This window comes from Oreochromis aureus, linkage group 3, assembly GCF_013358895.1.
Source record: "Oreochromis aureus strain Israel breed Guangdong linkage group 3, ZZ_aureus, whole genome shotgun sequence".
In the NCBI taxonomy this organism is placed as follows: Eukaryota; Metazoa; Chordata; class Actinopteri; order Cichliformes; family Cichlidae; genus Oreochromis; species Oreochromis aureus.
In genome coordinates this window covers 15,936,762-15,955,603 of record NC_052944.1, presented here as the reverse complement: position 1 = coordinate 15,955,603, position 18,842 = coordinate 15,936,762, and the positions used below count along the sequence as shown (strand labels likewise).

Below are 18,842 nucleotides of genomic sequence, written 5' to 3'. Positions count from 1 at the left end.
AACTATCTACAACACATGGTGAAAACCTGAAATTAAGACAGAGAAGACTAGAGGTGAGACATGATCATTACTGATTACTGATGACAGATTTAGATATATTTTCATAAACCATTCATTTGCCACATCAATAAACAGCATGACAGGGCAAAATATTTTTTCTAACATGGCAACCTTTAAAAAGTGAAAGGAGACAGAAAGACAGGTGAGAAAGAATAAAACTTAATTGACTTTTTGATGGCATTTTACACACAGTACTGGTACAGAATCTAGAAAATGTGGGAAAATACTGGCATCATATACAGTACTTAGCTATTACTATGTACAATAATGGATTTCTATACATTTTACATCAGATGAAAACGTTTGTTGTAAGATTCAGATAATTATTTGTTAAAAGCGAGACATTTTAAATGAGAATAAGAAAGAGAAGTATTTCTTTGTGCCCCTGCATCTCTACCAACTTGCATTACAGTTTCTGTGCTCTCGAGCCTCTTCTGTTCCACATTTTCTCTAATGCAGGAGAAATTATCTCCAAGAAAAGAAAGTTGACCATCACACAGTGGAACAAATTCTCTTCTTAAATAAAAACCAAACGGATAACCTTAAATGCATCACGTTTTTACTTTACAAGTTCATAAGCATTCTCCCTTTTCAGTTCACAATCAGTTCTACCTCCTGGTCAAAAACATGTATAAGAAAATTGACCCAACATCATATTATTTACACACAGAGCTGTCTTTCTGTCCAGTGATTAATTGCATGAGTTCATGGAGGCAGGACCTCACAGCAGAAGCGTACTCCATAATGTGTTGTACATTATTATATGTATATTATATGTATTTTTCATGTATTGTATTTACCAACATCAAGAAGTCACAAGCAAAGAAAGACCACACCATGGCACATAAGCAAAGTTTATTGACCAAATTTATCTAATAAACAAATAGACATAACAATTTTTTCACCTCCCAACAAGCAAAGCAACGGCGGCCCAATATCAGAGAGAATTATGAAGTCCACTCTGTATAGTGGGCGGTCATAATGAAGCAGTTCTTGTTGTAGATTCAAGCTGCTCTTCAGGCGTCACCAGAGGACTGTGTTGAAAGTCCTGCAGAGGCTGCGCAAACACAGGTCACTGATGGTCTTGGTCACTCAGGCCTGTGAATCCAGTTCCTGAAGAACTCCATCACCATCCTCTGCAGGAATATCGCAGCAAGCTTCTCTCTGTCACCATAAAGTATCACAGCCAGTCCGTCAGTCTGGTGGTAGATGACATGGAAACGAAACCAGGAACACACATACAGGACATAGAGCGGAGTGGCATCTTCACCGTGTCCATCCATTGCAGCTTCAAGTCTGTTAGAGGGAAGAACAAATCATAAGTCACAGTCAGCGACAGCTGCAGACACGTCAAAGAAAACACTGTAGTACCTTTTAAACAAGTAAACCTGAAGGAAACTTGGAGCAGCTAACAGGCAAAAATCAACCAAAATTAGGAACAATGTTAAACCAGTACATTTAATCCTTAAGTTCATTCCCTTTATTAAAGATCCTTCTGTTTCAAGGGTTCACTGCTACCTGAAACTGGCTGCATTATAAATCTCCACCAGAATGTGAAGAAGAATGAATATAGAACCACAGACTACCCTCACTCTGAGTACTCATCTTCATATTTTTGTCTTGTTGGCTTGCCTCTCACTGGTTCTTACATATTTTTCACTCAGACAAATTGGCTGGTTAGCCAGGGACTGACATGTGAGCATCAACTACACGCACCTACACAGAAAAAACGTTTTTTTGAATGAAGCAAGTTGCTTTGGACTCACCGAATGTCATTGACTCGCAGACACCAGTCCCTGAATGTTTAAAATATAAATAAGTAAACAGCGCTGTCGGCCGCTGTTTATTTTGTTTTGTTTTGTTTTGTTTTGTTTGTTTTTTTTGTTTTTCCCCAAACCTGACCTCCGACAAGAAAGCCTCATTCCTGCTGTTCAATACCGAAGGAATTGAAACTTTTTAAAGTTATGCTAAATTGCAAAACGCTTATCCGTGTCTCTAATCAAGCCCCTGTGACTTTGCTCTGCTTCAGCAGCATCAGGTCATGTTTATATGTTGATTCATGGTTTTCTTCAGTTTTTGATCTACTGCAGAATATTTTTTTTAAGGTTATCTGCTATAAAGCGCCAGGAGAAAGCCAGTAAAATCTCATTCATGTTTTTCTGTTTTATCCTCAGTTATAAATGCGTGATAAATGCACTGCCAAGTGTCCCCTCTCCCCACTGCCTTTCACTGGCAGGCTGCAGCAAACAGGTCATCAGAGGATGATTAAGTTTAACTGTTGCATCTTCAAAAACATAAATAAAATAACTGAGCCTTACACCGGAGTATCGTTGCAACTGGTTTACTGAACCTTCTTTCAGTGCACGTACAGAACATCAGTGTCCATTTTTTTACTGCCTCCTACAGGACACACTTCTCTTCCACTTTCTTACAACATTCATGTAACACAGAACCTATACTGCCTCTCCTGGCATTACCATTGTAACGACACACTCATTCTATTTCTTTCAGATGAATAACAGGAACTTAGGATGTAGGTATCTATGAATAATAACTATTATGCATACTCATATATTTATATAACCAACTAATTTCTTGCGATACCACATTAACATTGCCTACGATGTTGACAAAGAGCAAGCACTTTTTCAGTAACTTATCTTTCTCGTAGAAATGTGCTCCAAATAAAGAACTTTGTGTTGACAAGATTGTTAGTTTATCATTTATAAATCAATATCGTCGGTATTGACAGCATTTTTTTTAAGTTAACATGTAAATGAGTGGGATTAAGCGATGCGGTTGAAAAATTTGTGGCTTCCTAAACTCTGTGCTCAATTCTGCTCCCTCTCTTACTCAAAATAAAGGCTCTTGTTTTGGCCGAATCCTCCTAAGCCTGACACATCTGAAACATTTATTGGTGTATTCACAGTTTTAAGGTGAGTTTCATGGTCCTAGACCTCGACTCCTCATAATACATAGAAACATTATAGAACAATATCTTTGGTGGATGATATTTGGTGGTGATATGCGCAAAAATGGCACAGGGGCTGGAGGGAGAAGCTTCGGCTTGTGTGGAGTGCCACAGAAGCCACGGAAGGGTTTGTGAGGGATCATGCAGGAGAGGAGAGAGTGCGCAGATGTACGGGAAATTGAGGAGGTCTCAAATATTAAAAATTATCCACGTATTTAACTAAAATGTTTGAGTTATAATCCGAGTACCATCTGAAAACTTCAGAATATTGTTCTATGTGAACAGGACAATCTACTGATAGTTTTGTTGTTGTTGTATAACTTGTCATATTTGCTCAATCCAGCATAAACATTGAATGAAAACTTTATATAAAGTTTGAAACAAAATGCAGTCTTTACTGCAACTGAGCTGATTTATGTTTGTTTTTTAAGTTTAAATTTTGTTTTTAAATTTGGAGAAATCTGTTAACACAATCATTATGAACAAGTTTTGTTTAACGTACAAAGACTACCTTCAAGTGTTTGTATTTGAAATCAAAAGTCTGTAAATCTTACCTTTATCAGCAATGCTGACAATAATAATCCGTTTCTTATTTCTTCTGTTTCGGCCTTTATAAGTGTCGCCGAGGTTTGGCTGAGCCGGTGTGAGAAGCGAGGCGTGCATGAGTATCATCAGTGGACGCCTCCGCTTTGTGCTTTTATACACCAGTATCAGAGCGTTGGCGGAGAGACGGAGCAATACCATTGGTGAGGGGCTGGTGTTGCTCCGCCTCTTTTGCCGCCTCTCTTGATCGCACAGGAAGCGCAGTGGTGTTTTGTACACAGAGGAAGTCGGAGAGCTTCTTGGGTGTTTTGTACACCAGTCGCTCTCCGACTTCCTTTTCTGGATCCAACTCGACTCAGCAAACAGCAAGTCCAAGTCCAACCAGTGGCGGAGCGGGGGGGTGGCTTACTGGGCATAAGCCCGTGTTGTATTTTCAGAAGCCCGGGGTCTTTTGGAGTGTAATTTTTTCATAGTTAGATGCCTGACTGACAACTGTATAAAACAAAACCTACACACAATATTCGAAGCACATAGTGCACACTGTGGGAATTTACGACTGTGCGTAAATCCCCCCTAATATTGGTATGATCCGAGCTCAGACACTAAGCGACTGAGCGAGGGGGCGGGGGGAGCTGCTGCCTCGAGTGCGCTGTTGGAGAAACGCAGCCAGGCAGACAGAGGAGAGCTGAAGTTCTGCAGGTACCAAAGCAAATCATTCGCACTGTACAAATAATGTAAATATGACGGTGTATCACGAAAGATTGATATCAAACTGATCACTTGACCCATATTACGTTACTTGTTCTTGAAGTGAATCAACAAATGGCGAAATGAAAAGCCGAACAACAACAATGCTGTTTCTTTAAAGAGTCTGAGCTTACATGTATGTTTATTTCATATTTTCAGTTGTTACTCTCCACGGCTAAATAAATCGGTTTCAGTAATGTACTGATATACAAGAATGGACAGAATGAGCTTCTTTCAAAGAAAAAACTCAGGTAGATGTTATTTTATATATTATGCTTTGTATGTTGTTCAGTATATTTCTATGCAAAACAAGAGGGATTTCAATACACAGCAGTATATTCACAGTTGAAACCAGATATTTACATACACTTTATGGAAAACACAAGAACATTTTTTTACTGTACAACATCAATTTCGAGTCAACTTGTTTTGTTTTGGATAAATAAATATTGAAATATCTTTTGAATTAGTTAAATGACAGAATAAAGAGAGACAGAGCTGTTTTAATCACTTTCATCAAATTTAGGAGTACATATACACTAAGTTTATTGTTAATTAATAAGAAAACTCCAGACGATTCCATTCTGAGCTGAAGAAGCTTCTGATAGGTTAGTAGAGTCCATGTGAGTAAATTGGTGGCACACCTGTGGATGCATATAAGGCAAAACACAGAGCCTGTTTCTTTGACATGGGAAAATCAAGAGATGTCAACCAAAACACCAGGAAAAGAATTGTGGAGCTCCATAAGTGTGGCTCAATTTTGAATACAATTTGGTGCCATTTACAATTAAGAAATAGACAATTTCTCTCTTTACTCTTAAAGTTAACAAATATGTTTTTTATATTTATCAACCTAAAAAAATAAACATTTAGTCTGATTTGATGTTACAATTAAAAAAGTGTTTGTGTTTTTATCTGAAGAGTATGTAAATATCTGGTTTCAACTGTATATTTGATGATTGTCAGCACAAAGAGGGAGAGAGAGGGAGAGAGAGGGAGATGGAGAATGGGGACAGAACAGAGAGGGAACAAGAGCAGGTGAGACACATGTTAGTCAAATGGTTGTTTACCAAAAGTATCATAGGTACTCATGTATCTCGTACCTAGTGTTTCTTTTTAGGTTTGTTATTTTTCAAATTCTATATTTATTAAGTTATGCAGGCTTGTTTGCACAACAAGGCTAAATAATTATATAAACTTTTCTGAATCTAAATAGCATACTTTGGTAGAATTAGAAAATAAGTGTAGCGCAGGTCTATGATGATTTTTAGTGCTACTATCATCTAGTTCTGATGCTGGTTCTGTCTTGGTTAAATCCTAAGTAGTCCTGATTTTGAACTGTTGTAGTCCTGTTTTAATTCTGGATCAGTTCTGGGTCTGGTTGAATTGGGGTTTAGTCCCTGTGTCTTGATACAGCCCCGACTTTGTTCTGCCTTGCTCCTTAATTAAAAAATGTTTATGTAAATTAATGTTTCAGTCATTTCTAACCCCCCAAAGGAAAAAAAAAAAAATCCCACATGCATACTACCCTTTAGGGCTAAGCCCGGGTGTTTCAAATGTCTGCCTCCGCCTCTGAGTCCAACAATCCAGTTGATAGACCAAACAGTTCCTCTTTTTTCCCCACACCCAGACTTCATCGTGGTCTAACTTATCCTAAATCACTTAAGAAAGTAAGTAAGTAAGAAAGAAAGAAAGAAAGAAAATAAGGAAGCAACGGAAAGAAGCTCTCATCCAATTAAATGCATATAGAATAAAAAAATATGGGCAACAACTTGTTTATAAAATGATAACAAATTAACATGTATGATTAATTATTTTACATTTTATTTCCCCGTGTTTTTTAATTATTATTTTTCGTAAATCCCATTTTTTGTCACTACTTTTTTGTCTCCTACACACATATATATATATATATATATATATACACACACACACACACACACACACACATATATATATATATATATATCACTGTAAAATATAACTTGTTGTTTCAACTTAAAAATATCAGGTAAAGGGCTGCCTTAAAATTTTAAGTTAAGTCAAGAAATAGAGTTTGTTCTTGTAACACAACCAATTGTTATCTTAATGAAAAATCACATGTTGTCTAAACTTTCGTCTTAGTTTAGTTGGCTGAGATTTGTTAGTCGGTTCAACTCCTTTAATTGTCATCTTTACTTGGGAAAACCCTTTCAGCTAAATTAAAATAATCTATTGTTTAAACTCTTGTCCTAGTTCAGTTGACTTGGGTTTTTTAGTTAATTCAAATACTTTAGTAGTTCTTTTAACTTAGGAATCTTTTAGCTTAACTAACATAATCTGTTAGCTAAGTTGATTTAAGTTTATTAATTAACTGAGCTCCTTAAGGTAGCTGAGTGAACTTGTAAATCAGTTTCATTTTAATTATCAGAGTTGATTGACTGGATGTAAAGAAAAATGTGTATTGAACATCTTAAGTTTTTTTTGTTGTTGTTGTTTTTTTAGCTTTCTAACATCCATTTCAGCAAAACTACCTGTTAGGTTTATCTTAGATCTCAGGTTTAAATATCTACATTCCTTTAAATTAATTTTCTGTTGTTTACAGAAAAAAATAAAACCCACAGATTCCATTAAAGTCTATCTGATCATTTCATACAGAAAGTTTGTTTTAAGAACATGACATGACAATTACTCATGAGCACCCAACATTCACCATTTATTGTGCCATCTTAGTCATCTGAGAAACAGAAAAATCAGTGACGTAGCTCATCAGGCTCACAATCCATCAAAACTCAAAGGCTGCTCCCTGTGAAACAATAAATTTGAATTTGGTCTTGAGCCCAGTTTGGGTGAAGATTAAATTCTGACCAATACTCTAGGAGCAGTAGTGATTCTTGTGAAGTAACAACATAAAGTCTGCATTAATGTAATGTATCAACGGGACACTTGCTATTTTAGAAAAGTTATTCTTTACATTTGCAAAATTTTTAAACTTCATTGTGCTCAGTCACACCTGTTAGCATAAAACTTGAAATATTAAAATAGTACAAAACCTTTGATAAGTGACAGTAAAGATCAGTTTATAACAACTAAGACATCAAACTCTTGTATTTGTCTTCGTTTACAATTGCAACAAATTCCACAGAACCAATATCTCTGAAAATGAGCGCATGCTTCTGAAACATTTGATAATATGGATATTTCAGAAACATCAGTTTGAGTCTGCTCAATTGCAAAACAAAGGAAAAGCTACTGACTTGCATGAGATAAGCATCTGCAGAGTCCACCATTATATTGTTGTTCACATAAGTTTCTTAAACCATGAACAAATGAGTAATTGTCTAATCTGGAATGTAAAGTGTAGTCATTTAGTGACATACAAAAGTGAGAATGAGAACTTGCAAGAATAAAAAAACAAACAGTAAAATAAAAACTGTCCTTAACACTAAGGCAATCTGTGAGCATACAATTACAGTTCTGCATGGCTTTCTGCAAGAGTCTGTTTCTTAGACCATGCACTAGTGCAGGGGTCGGCAACCTGCGGCTCCGGAGCCGCATGCGGCTCTTTAGTCCTTATACTGCGGCTCCGCGTGGTTTGGGCAAATAAATTAGAAGTATTTAGCTGAAGTGTATTTTATTTATGCTAGTTCTTTTTTAACTTGTAGTTCTAAATTGGAAGATTATTGTGATTTTGAAATATAAAAATAAAATTATATTCTATTATTTTTTCATCGCTCAAAATAAGAGTCACACTCGCGGAAGCCGGTATACCCGCCGAAACGCCGTGCATTTATCAAGACTTTCAACCCCAGGTAGGCCAATTATGGATCTTCGGATCCACATTATGTCAGTAGCTGTTCTCCACCGTGAACTATGTTAAAGACAAACACCGTTCACGCCTGACAGATGACAGCTTACAGTCCTGCGTAAACTGACTTCGTACAGCCCCGATTTGCGGACTCTGTGCGCAGAGGTTCAGGAGCAGAAGTCCCATTGTAAACAAATCACGGCAGACCCGACGATGTTTCCATGAACACGCTTTTGAGCATCTCTTTATTGACCACTTTTCACACACGGTTGCTGTACGCATACAGCCGGCTGTAGCTTTTCAGCTCACAGCCCGACATACACCACCAACAACACAACAGCACAGATAGCGCAGACGTAAAGGTAGCGAGGCATGATTGCGGGTGTTGCTCAGGTGCGTCTGCCTCCCCTGCAGCGGCGCTGCAGACCACGCCCCGCCGCACGCATTAACCAGGTAAAATACATATTTAGGCAGAATTTTGCAAATATCTATTTTTCATTTTTCAGCAGCATAGTGCTTTTTTTCCAATTATTTTTTAAGAGTCAGGTCAAGGCTCCAACAGCCCCAAGGCGATATAAGGGTGGGGCTGACAACAGTTTTTGTTTGCTACATGGATCATTTTAGTTCAGGTTGGTGTCTTTCCTTTTGTTATATTTCTTTAAGAGTTCAAAATGTGTTGATTACATAAATATAATTTAATTTTCTCTGTAGCACTTCATGGATTTCATAAGCAGCACACCTTAGTTGTTCACACAAAGCATAAAGATAAAAAACAATATATACAGTGTTATCTTCATTTTAGATGTCAAAAAGTATTTGCGGCTCCCAGTGTTTTCTTTTGCGTGGAAACCGGGTCCAAATGGCTCTTTGGGTGTAAAAGGTTGCAGACCCCTGCACTAGTGAGATGCACTGCCTTCGACCAATGTTCATTAGGACCCATCAGCATGGAAATGGCACTTGAGACATCCCTCAGATTAGACAGGATTACTGCCGCCTCAAGGACAACCAACACATCGATGATGTCTTCTTCTTTCACCATCACAATGCCAACTTTCATCCTCTTAGAAAACGTGTCTTCAATACCTGTCGGCTATAAAAGGGTTCAAAGACAAAAAATAAATAAAATTACACAATTACAATTACACAATATCCCTTGTGCTTAAGAATTCATGTCTTTCCAAAGAAGAGCCATACTGATGCTTTGGATGATGGTGATTGGCTTTGGGTAACACTTATTAGTTGTTAAAGTTTTTTCAGAATGAGATATGCACCCCCATGTTACAAATCCATTTCTTGCTTTAAACAAAGACCATGTTCATAAATAACTGAGCATGTCTTCAATTGCAGAATTCAAACAAAATTTTCAATTTAAATGGTAAATGGCCTGTATTTGTATAGTGCTTTACTAGTCCCCTAAGGACTCCAAAGTGCTTTACACATTCAGTCATTCACACACATGGGTGGATGACTGAATCGTGGCTCAAGAGTTGACAGTTCATCTTATAATCGGAAGGTTGCCGGTTCGAGCCCCGGCTCCGACAGTTTCAGTCGTTGTGTCCTTGGGCAAGACACTTCACCTGTTGCCTACTGGTGGTGGTCAGAGGGCCTGGTGGTGCAAGTGTCCGGCAGCCTCGCCTCTGTCAGTGCGCCCCAGGGTGGCTGTGGCTACAATGTAGCTGCCATCACCAGTGTGTGAATTTAAATCTACTTATGCTAAATATTGGCTGTGCTCTAAACCAAATCTGGCTGAGAATACATGAAATGTGCAAACTGCAGCTACACTACAGGATCAGATTGTGGCTCCATAGACAATGCTTCTTTAATCAGTTTATTGATTAAAGTTTATTTTTCCCCTATATTAACAGCATGAAAAAGAGCATATAGACATGGCTGAACAGGTTGCATAATTGGCACTGAATATCAACATCCACCTTTACCCAGCTGCCCAATGACTCTGGGCCAGTAACCTTTAATTGCTTACCCAGTCTACACAGTCTCTTTTCCAGGGTCCAGGACATTTCACCAAAGTATTGCCCCCCACAGCTGTAGCAGCCACTGCAGGCCCTTAAATATCCTAATATCTCTGCCATTACAATATACAATGTGAGAAATCAAACATAAAGCTGAAGTGAACAGTACAGCAGCGAAATGTCAAAGACCCTGGTGAAGAAATGAATAAACACAAGACACTAATAATATCAATCCTAGCTTGCCAGTTAGTTTCTCTGAAACCCAGACCAACTCCAGTGTCAAAGATCTTGTAATAATACATTTGGTGAGGAAAAAGTACACATGTTATCATATGGCATCTATTGTTTCATAGATGCCATATGTTTCATTTAAAATCCACTGTGGTGCTGTCATTATTAAATTTACTAAAAGAAACAATGCTAACCTTCACAGTCTTGAAAGTGTGTGAGGGCTCTTCCTTTAGAAAATGAGGTCCTCTGTCCTCTTCCTTTGTGTAGGGCTCTGGTCAAAGAAGTCAAAAAGAAAACAAAACACTTTTTAAACAGTGTTTATAAAGCATGTAGACAGCTCCAAATTCACAGCTTTTGATACATAATTCCATCAATGTATGATTATCATTGGAGATTTTGAATCAGGCTTATCAGGACATTCAAGTAGAATATGATATCCAACCTACCGCCAATATACATAGATTCTGTAAAAGTTACCACACTAAATGTCCAGTTGTGAAATATGATGACAGACTTTACTTATCAGCTTTCTTTCAATGAGTTCATCAGTTGAACTGGATAACCTAAAACTTAAACAAAGGATTAGATTTTGCAGTTGAACACTTACATCATCACCGAAGCATCTTATGAGCCTAGTTAGCCCTCCTATGCCGCTCTTGATTTTGTACAGCTCCACGAACCTCTCCATAATGGTCAAGCACAGCAAAAAGGAACCCTTTCAGGTCAACAGATGTAAGACGGGCAAATTCTGCTTCAACCTGAGCAATAGAAGAAGAGGGGTGGAGAGTACAGGCAGAATAAAAAAAAGATTCTTTGAGACCCAAATTTAAGCAAACAGTCATCTGAGGCCCATTAGAGAAAACACAAACACACAAAACAAACAAAAAGATGCACTTTACCTGCCGTTCAGCAAACAAGGAAGTTCAGAGAACAATAAGCTCTGTCTCGAAATCTTTTAAAGTACAATGATTGTGAAAATGACTTATGTGATGTAAAACTTTAGTAAACGTGCGATTAAAAGAACACTGAGTAAAAGGACAAGTAACAATTTCCTTATTCCTCAGATGTTTACCTTGATGAGCAATACTGTTTTAGTCCAACTGCCTCATTAGAGTTACACAATAGGCTTTTTACATTAAAGCCAGCAAGTCCATTACATACTCCCTTTTTAGATCTGAAATACTGTGCACATTCTGTGTATATGTAGTGGACAGCAATTTACCCAAAAGAGCGCAAAGTTTGCAAGTCCACCTCATTTAAATGACAAAGACAGATGTGATCATCTAGACCTGTGAAAATAAATTAATGACAAACCTGCAGTTATGGATGTTATTACAACCACAAGAACCTAAACAGTCTGCTCCATTGCTTTTGTTAATGAATCATTTGTTGGTAACACGTCTGAATATTTAGTTTATGCCACCTGCATGCGATCATCAATAGTGCCATATTACTTCTTAAGAAGTACCCTGACACTACAATCTTTATATCATTTGTTCTACAGAGCTATTAAGTTACAATATAATCTGTGGTGTTTCCAGTATGACAAAATGCACAAATTGTAACTTACCATTTGACTCCACTGACAAAAATAAATCCCCAGCATCAAGTTTGGCTTCACAGACCTAAAATAAGTAAAATAAAAATATATGTTATAATTATATTGTTTTCGCCATTTATTCATGTTTGCTAATTTTCTGACATATAAACAATGTTAGTTTTGTTACAATACAGGGAATGCAGTTTAACTAAAAGGTAAATTATGCACAAAAAAAAACTTCTGCAGTATACCATGCCAAAAATCAGTGTCTCTGATGCCAATTATTTTATCACTACAGCTCTTTTAGTATGGAAACTCACACAATCTAGTCATACTGATCACAAGAGTTCAAAAATAAGTCAAAATAGTGAGCTGTTGTTAAGCATAAAGCATTTCAGGGTAACAAATAACTGCACAATATAATTAAAGCAAAAAATAAGCACACTGGAGGACTATCTGATAAAAACTAATATAATGCTGGTTTGTAGACCATAATTTGTCTCAGTCCTCAGTGCACTCTTGCAGCTTAGCATGCAGCAGTTAACAACAACTTAAGTGATTACATAGGGGTAAACAGATGACAACAAGCATCGGAGTCCTGCCGAAAAGTTCTTTTTGAACCCAGTCAGTTATTGGAAATATTGCCAAAATGAACTTCCACCAAAATACAGCTTTTTTCTCCCTGGCAGGAGTTTTTTTCTGCCATTGTCACTGTGATTTTAAACTTTCCAGTCCTCATAAAAAAAGATAATCGCTGGTGTACGACGTGGAGATCATGGCGGGCTGGGCGGCTGATGGTTCCAACCTCAATACCAACTGTCCTTTCTGTCAGACAGTCTTTCTTCCCTCATTGCACATCGAGTTTCACAACCTGCGCATGATGACCGGTTCGGAAACTGTCAGACATTTAAATATCCCTGTTCTTTTATTTTCTCTTTAAGGTTTTATGTGAATCCCGGTGCCTCAGGGGGACAGCATCCACAGCAACAGCACTCAGCCCACAGCTAACAGCACGGCTCACATTAAGACACCAGACCTTATCACTTTAACTGAGGACGAGCCGAGGGAGACCCCTGAAAAGTCGGACAGTCGGATCCCTGCGTCTCCTGGAGCACCAGGCAGCATGTAAGCAGCAGAAAGGCACCAGGACCGCATGGAGGCAATGAGTGGAATTCTGTGTGTTTACAGGACGGACCTTGAAACCTCAAGCAAACACATCTTAGTGCACATTAAGAACGAAGTTATGTACTCATTTATAAAGTACAACCCCCCCCCCCCAAAAAAAAAAAAAATCAGTCAGATGAGGTTTTGTGAATGCGATAACTAAAGAATGAAACAATGTAGGACTTCATACCATACGTGTATTTACTAAACATCTTGAATTTGAATCTCAGTGACCTTGACCTTGAGGTCAGAGGTCAAAATATCTGAAAATCTTGAGACAGCAATGACTTGGGAACGAGATGACATGGGATTTTGAAATTGATACCATCAGTGCATGTATTAGGAGATTGAGGAGTTTTTTTGTTAAAGTGTCACTGCTGAGCAGAACAGATCAGAGTGGAGGCTCTTTGCTAAAAGAATATTTCAGCAGACTCTCTGATGCTTTGGTGTTTGTGCTCCCAGTGGAGAAGAGGGGAACTCTGGGGCCAACAGACCACCAGGAGATCCGCACTCTCCTCAACACCGTGCGTTATTCCTATACTTTAATTCTGATTTCTAATCCTCCTAGAAAAAAAAAAGTTGTCTCATGTCGTTTTCTATGTATAGATTTAATTCGTGTGTCACTCTAACCCTTTCACTGCTTTTTCAGCGCCTTTTCTTCTTCATTCCCGATCGCAAACCTCTTCCCCACATCGGCATTTCCTCCCTTCTCCCTTCTTCCCCCTCCAGCATTCACAAACCCTGCCAGAGATTTTTTTTTTTTTTTTTTTTTACCATACCAGCTGGTGTAATGTGGACATTAGGCTTAAATAGAAGAAATAAGAAAAGGAGCATTATCTTCAACATTGTTAATAAAGGTAAGCGACTTTAGTTCGTTTCTACTTTTAGCGAACTTCAATATTCCTCAAAAATTAAAGGAAAGTTATGCTCAATTCAATATAGTCAATACGATACAATGAGGTCATTTTCAAAATTTATGAAAAATCATTCTGGATAGTTGATGCCAAACTTTCAACACATTCTTCCTCAGGGTCACCTACTATACCTGTGGGCCCAATTTCATCTGAAACTGCTTTCATATTCCCAAGAAATTAAACTACACGTCTGCTCATATTTAACAAGGTTATCTTTATGATAGTGCTGCAGGGCAGGGCTGTGTTGATCTGAGAAAGTAGACATTCAAAAGTCCATAGGAGATACAGTATCTGATTAAACAAGTGTTATGAGATAATAATAAAATGACAGCGCTTGGACTCATAAGGCAAGAGATTAATAAAACTGTGGGAAATAAACTCGGCTCTGTCTGTGACTCGCTCTTCTTCCTCCTTCATCTCCTCATCTCATCTATCACTCTCCACTTTCTGTCCATCTGAGAACAAGGCACAATTTGCAGTTGCATTAAACTATTAATTAATTATCCGCACTTAACAACTCTTGAACCTAATCCATAATAAAGTAATGATAGAAATATTTTATTGAACCAAAACATTGCAACTGTTTTTATTATTGTTTTTATACTTGAATGATTAAAAAAAATCTATACACATAAAGCACATACAGTGACATTTTATACCTTTTCCAGAATAATGTATATAATATGGCCACAAGATGGGATCATTGTGCAAATGAGAAAGTTAAATGTTTAAATTGTACAGATACAATATTTTTGCTGCTGTAAAATCAGAATTTCGTCACATTTGAAATATTAATATAATATAATCTGCTTCTTAGTGTATTTTCTTTAAACCCTGTGTGTGTGTGTGTGTGTGTGTGTGTGTGTGTGTGTGTGTGTGTGTGTGTGTGTGTGTGTGTGTGTGTGACTACGGCAGTGGAAAATAGCACAAAAGGGGGCAGGTGCTAGTTTTTATTTATTGATTTTTGTAATTTTTACAGGTTGGGAAAACTGTAAAAACTGCATATTTAGTTATTGTTATAAATCTCCCTTTAACACCATTTTTGTGTTTATCTGAAAACGTGAAAAACTTAACATATGTCTTAACAGAACAAAATGCTACTTTTCATAAATAACTTTAGAAAGACTTACATTTGACTCTTTAAATGTATTATAATAAAAATAAAATGTTAAATCTTGAAGTGTTGTTCTACAAATTGTGCTGCAACTTAATTTGTTTATTCTTTTTAGGTCTGTGGCACCCAGGAAGACCGTATAACTGCATCTCTACAAACTTGCATTGCAGTAGCTGCTCACATACTTATGTGCAATCCACAAATTAGGCAAACTGGTGGGCCACTCGGGTCAGAAGTAGATGCAAATGAATCTGCCCAGGCATCATTAAATGTTCTATTTTCTTCAGATATTTTTCTTTTCTTACATTTCTCCATACTTGACCTACCTGGGGTTATAAGTCTCGGTAAATGCCGGCGGGTATACCGGCTTCCAAGAGTGTGACGCTCATTTTGAGCGACGAAAAATAATAAAATATTATTTTGTTTTTATATTTCAAGATCACAATAATCTTCCAATCTAGAACCACAAGTTAAAAAAGAACTAACACAAATAAAATACACTTAAGTTAAATAATTTACTTTTCCAACCCACGCTGAGCCGAAGTACAATGAGCCGCAGGTTGCCGACCCCTGGGTTAAAACAACTTATTGGGAGAGAATATTGGTTTTGTTTTATCAAATATCAATATTATTTTATTATCAAATTTGGTTATTTTGGTCATTCAAATCTGGCTTCCCCATCGCTCACTCACTGTGTTTTTTAAACTGATACATACAGCTTTTGAAAATCTAAGAGCTCTATTGAAGGACCCTGTGCAGGTTAAAAATCAATGTGGGAAATAGTAACAAGGAAAGGTAGCCTTTAATTATTTATTTTAATGAATTCATTATCGAACTTTAAACAACATCAACAATGTTTAATCTGTGCAGGCACTGCTGGATGCTGAAGGCCCCAGATTCCCAGCTCTGCATGGAGGCTGTGCGAACACAGGTCACTGATGGTCTTGGTCACTCGGGCCTGTGAATCCAGTTTCTGAAGAACTCCATCATCATTGTCTGGAGGAATATCGCAGCAGGGTTCTCTCTGTCACAGTAAAGGATCACAGCCAGTCCGCGAGTCTCGTCGTAGATGAGGTGGTAACGAAACGACTAACCGACACGCAGGATATAGAGCGGAGTTGCATCTCCACCGCGTCCATCCATTTCAGCTTCAATTCTGTCAGAAGGAAGAACAAACGAGTCAGCTGCAGCAACTACTCAACTCTGTAACTTATCAGAGCGCTATCTGTTTGATAGCTGCTGATTCATAACAATAACAGTCTTTATAAATCTGCACCGGTTATCGGGTTACCCAAGGCTTTTATGTGCGAATGTTTGCTTGTGAGAGCAGCTAGCCGGAGTTCAAAGGAGCTGGCCTCGCAGCCTGTCAAGGAATGCGCTGGAAGCAAGGAAGCAGGTTTCATAAGATTTGAGTTTCAAACTTTATATAAATTTTGAAACTAAAATCCAGTCTTTACTGGTATTGAGCTGATTGTTTCAAAGTTGATTTTTTTTTAAATTTGGAAAAATCTGTTAACACAATCATTATGAACAAGCGTTGAAAACCAATGTTGCAAAGCTCTCTCTAGTGCCAGCGAGGATAATACTTTATACACTAAAGATAAATGGGAAAGGGAATCAGGGATTGTTATTTCTGGGGGTGAATGGGAAAATGTTTGGCACTGTCAGTGGGCTACATCCAGTTCTATGAGCTGGGAGGAACATGGCTGGAAGAATATCATTAGGTATTTCAAAACACCATATCTGGAGAGATACAAAGGGGTCCATATGCAATGCTGGAGACAATGCGGCTCGACCATGGCTAACCACTTTCATGTCTTTTGGGATTAGTTAAAAAATTTCTGGATGGGTGTCCAGACCTCTTTAAGTGCAGTTTTCAATGTCCAAATACCTTTAGATTTTAAGGTTTTATACATGGGTCTGGTCCCCTTTCTGGAGCGTAAGAGTGAGATTAAGTTGGCACAATTACTTTTGGTGGCAAGTAAAAAAACAATCACTAGAAGATGGTTAAGCCCAGTCCAGCCTACATTAGAGGACTGGTTTGGGATTATTCTAGAGATATTTAGGATGGAAAAATTGACATATTCGCTAAGAAACCAAAAGGCCAAATTCTACGAAATTTGGAACAACTGGATACAATTTATTACCCCCACCAGAGCTGACTTCACGTGATTTTCACTGTTACCTGTTTTGTTTTTTGTTTTGTTTTTTGTACTATTATTATTCGTTTATTTATTTACTTGTTTACCATGACAGCAGCACAGACCTCCCCCCAATTTGTGCTTATAGTTCTATGTAATATGTTCTAACTATCTCCCTCTGGAGAGCAGGTGAACAACTCTCCCAGTAATGGCCAAAGGAGATCTATTGATTATTGTTGTTTATCATCTGCTCTCCTACACTAAATCTAAAAACCTGGAATGGACTCTGCTCATATGTTACTTGTATACTGCTATGCAGATGCCTTATTTTTCCTATCTCTACTTGTCCAATCCAAATAAAGATATAATTTTAAAAAAAAGAAAACCAATGTTGAAACTGTGAGGTCTACATGCTGTGAGTCAACTGCCTTAAAGATTCAAAGATTCAAGATTCAAAGTGTTTATTGTCATGTGTACAGAAGAAATGGCATTTCTCTGTGCAATGAAATTCTTCCTTTGCTGTCCATACACAAATGCCAAGTTAGGTGAAGGAACAAGATAAATAAGGATAAAAATAAGACAAGACATTAAGATAAGTAAAGAGTAAGTAAATAAGTAAAAGTAAAGCGGACGGAGATTCACTGCAACGACTAAACATCGAAGGGAACTTAGAAGAAGAAAAAAACAGCAAAAGTTTGCCAAAAGTAGAAACAATGAACTAAAGTCGCTTACCTTTATTGATAATGCAGATGAAGATAATGATCCTTTTCTTATTTTCTTCTGTTTCAGCTTTTAGAAGCGGGACCAAAGATTGTCTTCTTGCCCTTCTTCCTTGTCAACGTATATTACGCCAACGGCATAATATTCTAATATGACTACTGGAACGACTTGATCACAGTCTCAGGCACTAGGCGACTGAGTACAGCACTTCCGCATATGAGCGAGGAGAAACAAGGGCAACCAGGCAGAGAAATGAAAGGCTGAACAACAATGCGGGTTTTTTTTTTTTTTTTTTAGAGAGTCTTGCCTTACATGTATGTTTATTTCATATTTTCAGTTGTTACCCTCCACCGCTAAACAAAGCCCTGTAAATCGGTTTCAGTTATGTACTGATAAACACAACAATGGACATAAGGGGCTTCTTTCAAAGAAAAAACTCAGGTAGATGTTATTTTAACAACTGAAAATATGAAATAAACACACATGTAAGCTAAGACTCTCTAAAGAAACAGCATTGTTGTTGTTCGGCTTTTCATTTCGCCATTTGTTGATTCACTCGAAGAGCAAGTAACGTAATATGGGTCAAGTGATCAGTTTGATATCTTCTGTGATAAACCGTCATATTTACATTATTTGTACAGTACGACTGATTTGCTTTGGTACCTGGCCAAAATTAAGCTCTCCTCTGTCTGTCCGGCTGCACTTCTTCGCCCTCGCTGACACGTCGCCAAGTGCCTGAGCACAAACTCCAGTCTTGCACACTCCTCCCCCTTTAACTAAAGTGTCAGGTCTTTCTTACGATGCACAGTTGTGCACTAAGTGCGATAATTTACCGACGACTAGTCATATTAGAATATTATGCCGTTTATATGTTGACAAGGAAGAAGGGCAAGAAGACAAACTTTGGCCCCGCTTCTAAAGGCTGAAACAGAAGAAAATA

The 18,842-nt window shown here is 37.7% G+C and overlaps 1 long non-coding RNA gene across 1 annotated transcript; it reads right to left on the bottom strand.

Moving 5' to 3' along the window:
• Nucleotides 1–900: 900 nt before the first annotated feature.
• On the bottom strand, nt 901–3,878 carry LOC120437603. The gene is made up of 2 exons (XR_005611282.1): nt 3,586–3,878; nt 901–1,356 (listed from the first exon to the last, which is right to left on the bottom strand). It is a non-coding gene; the product is annotated as an uncharacterized LOC120437603 (long non-coding RNA).
• Nucleotides 3,879–18,842: the final 14,964 nt, after the last annotated feature.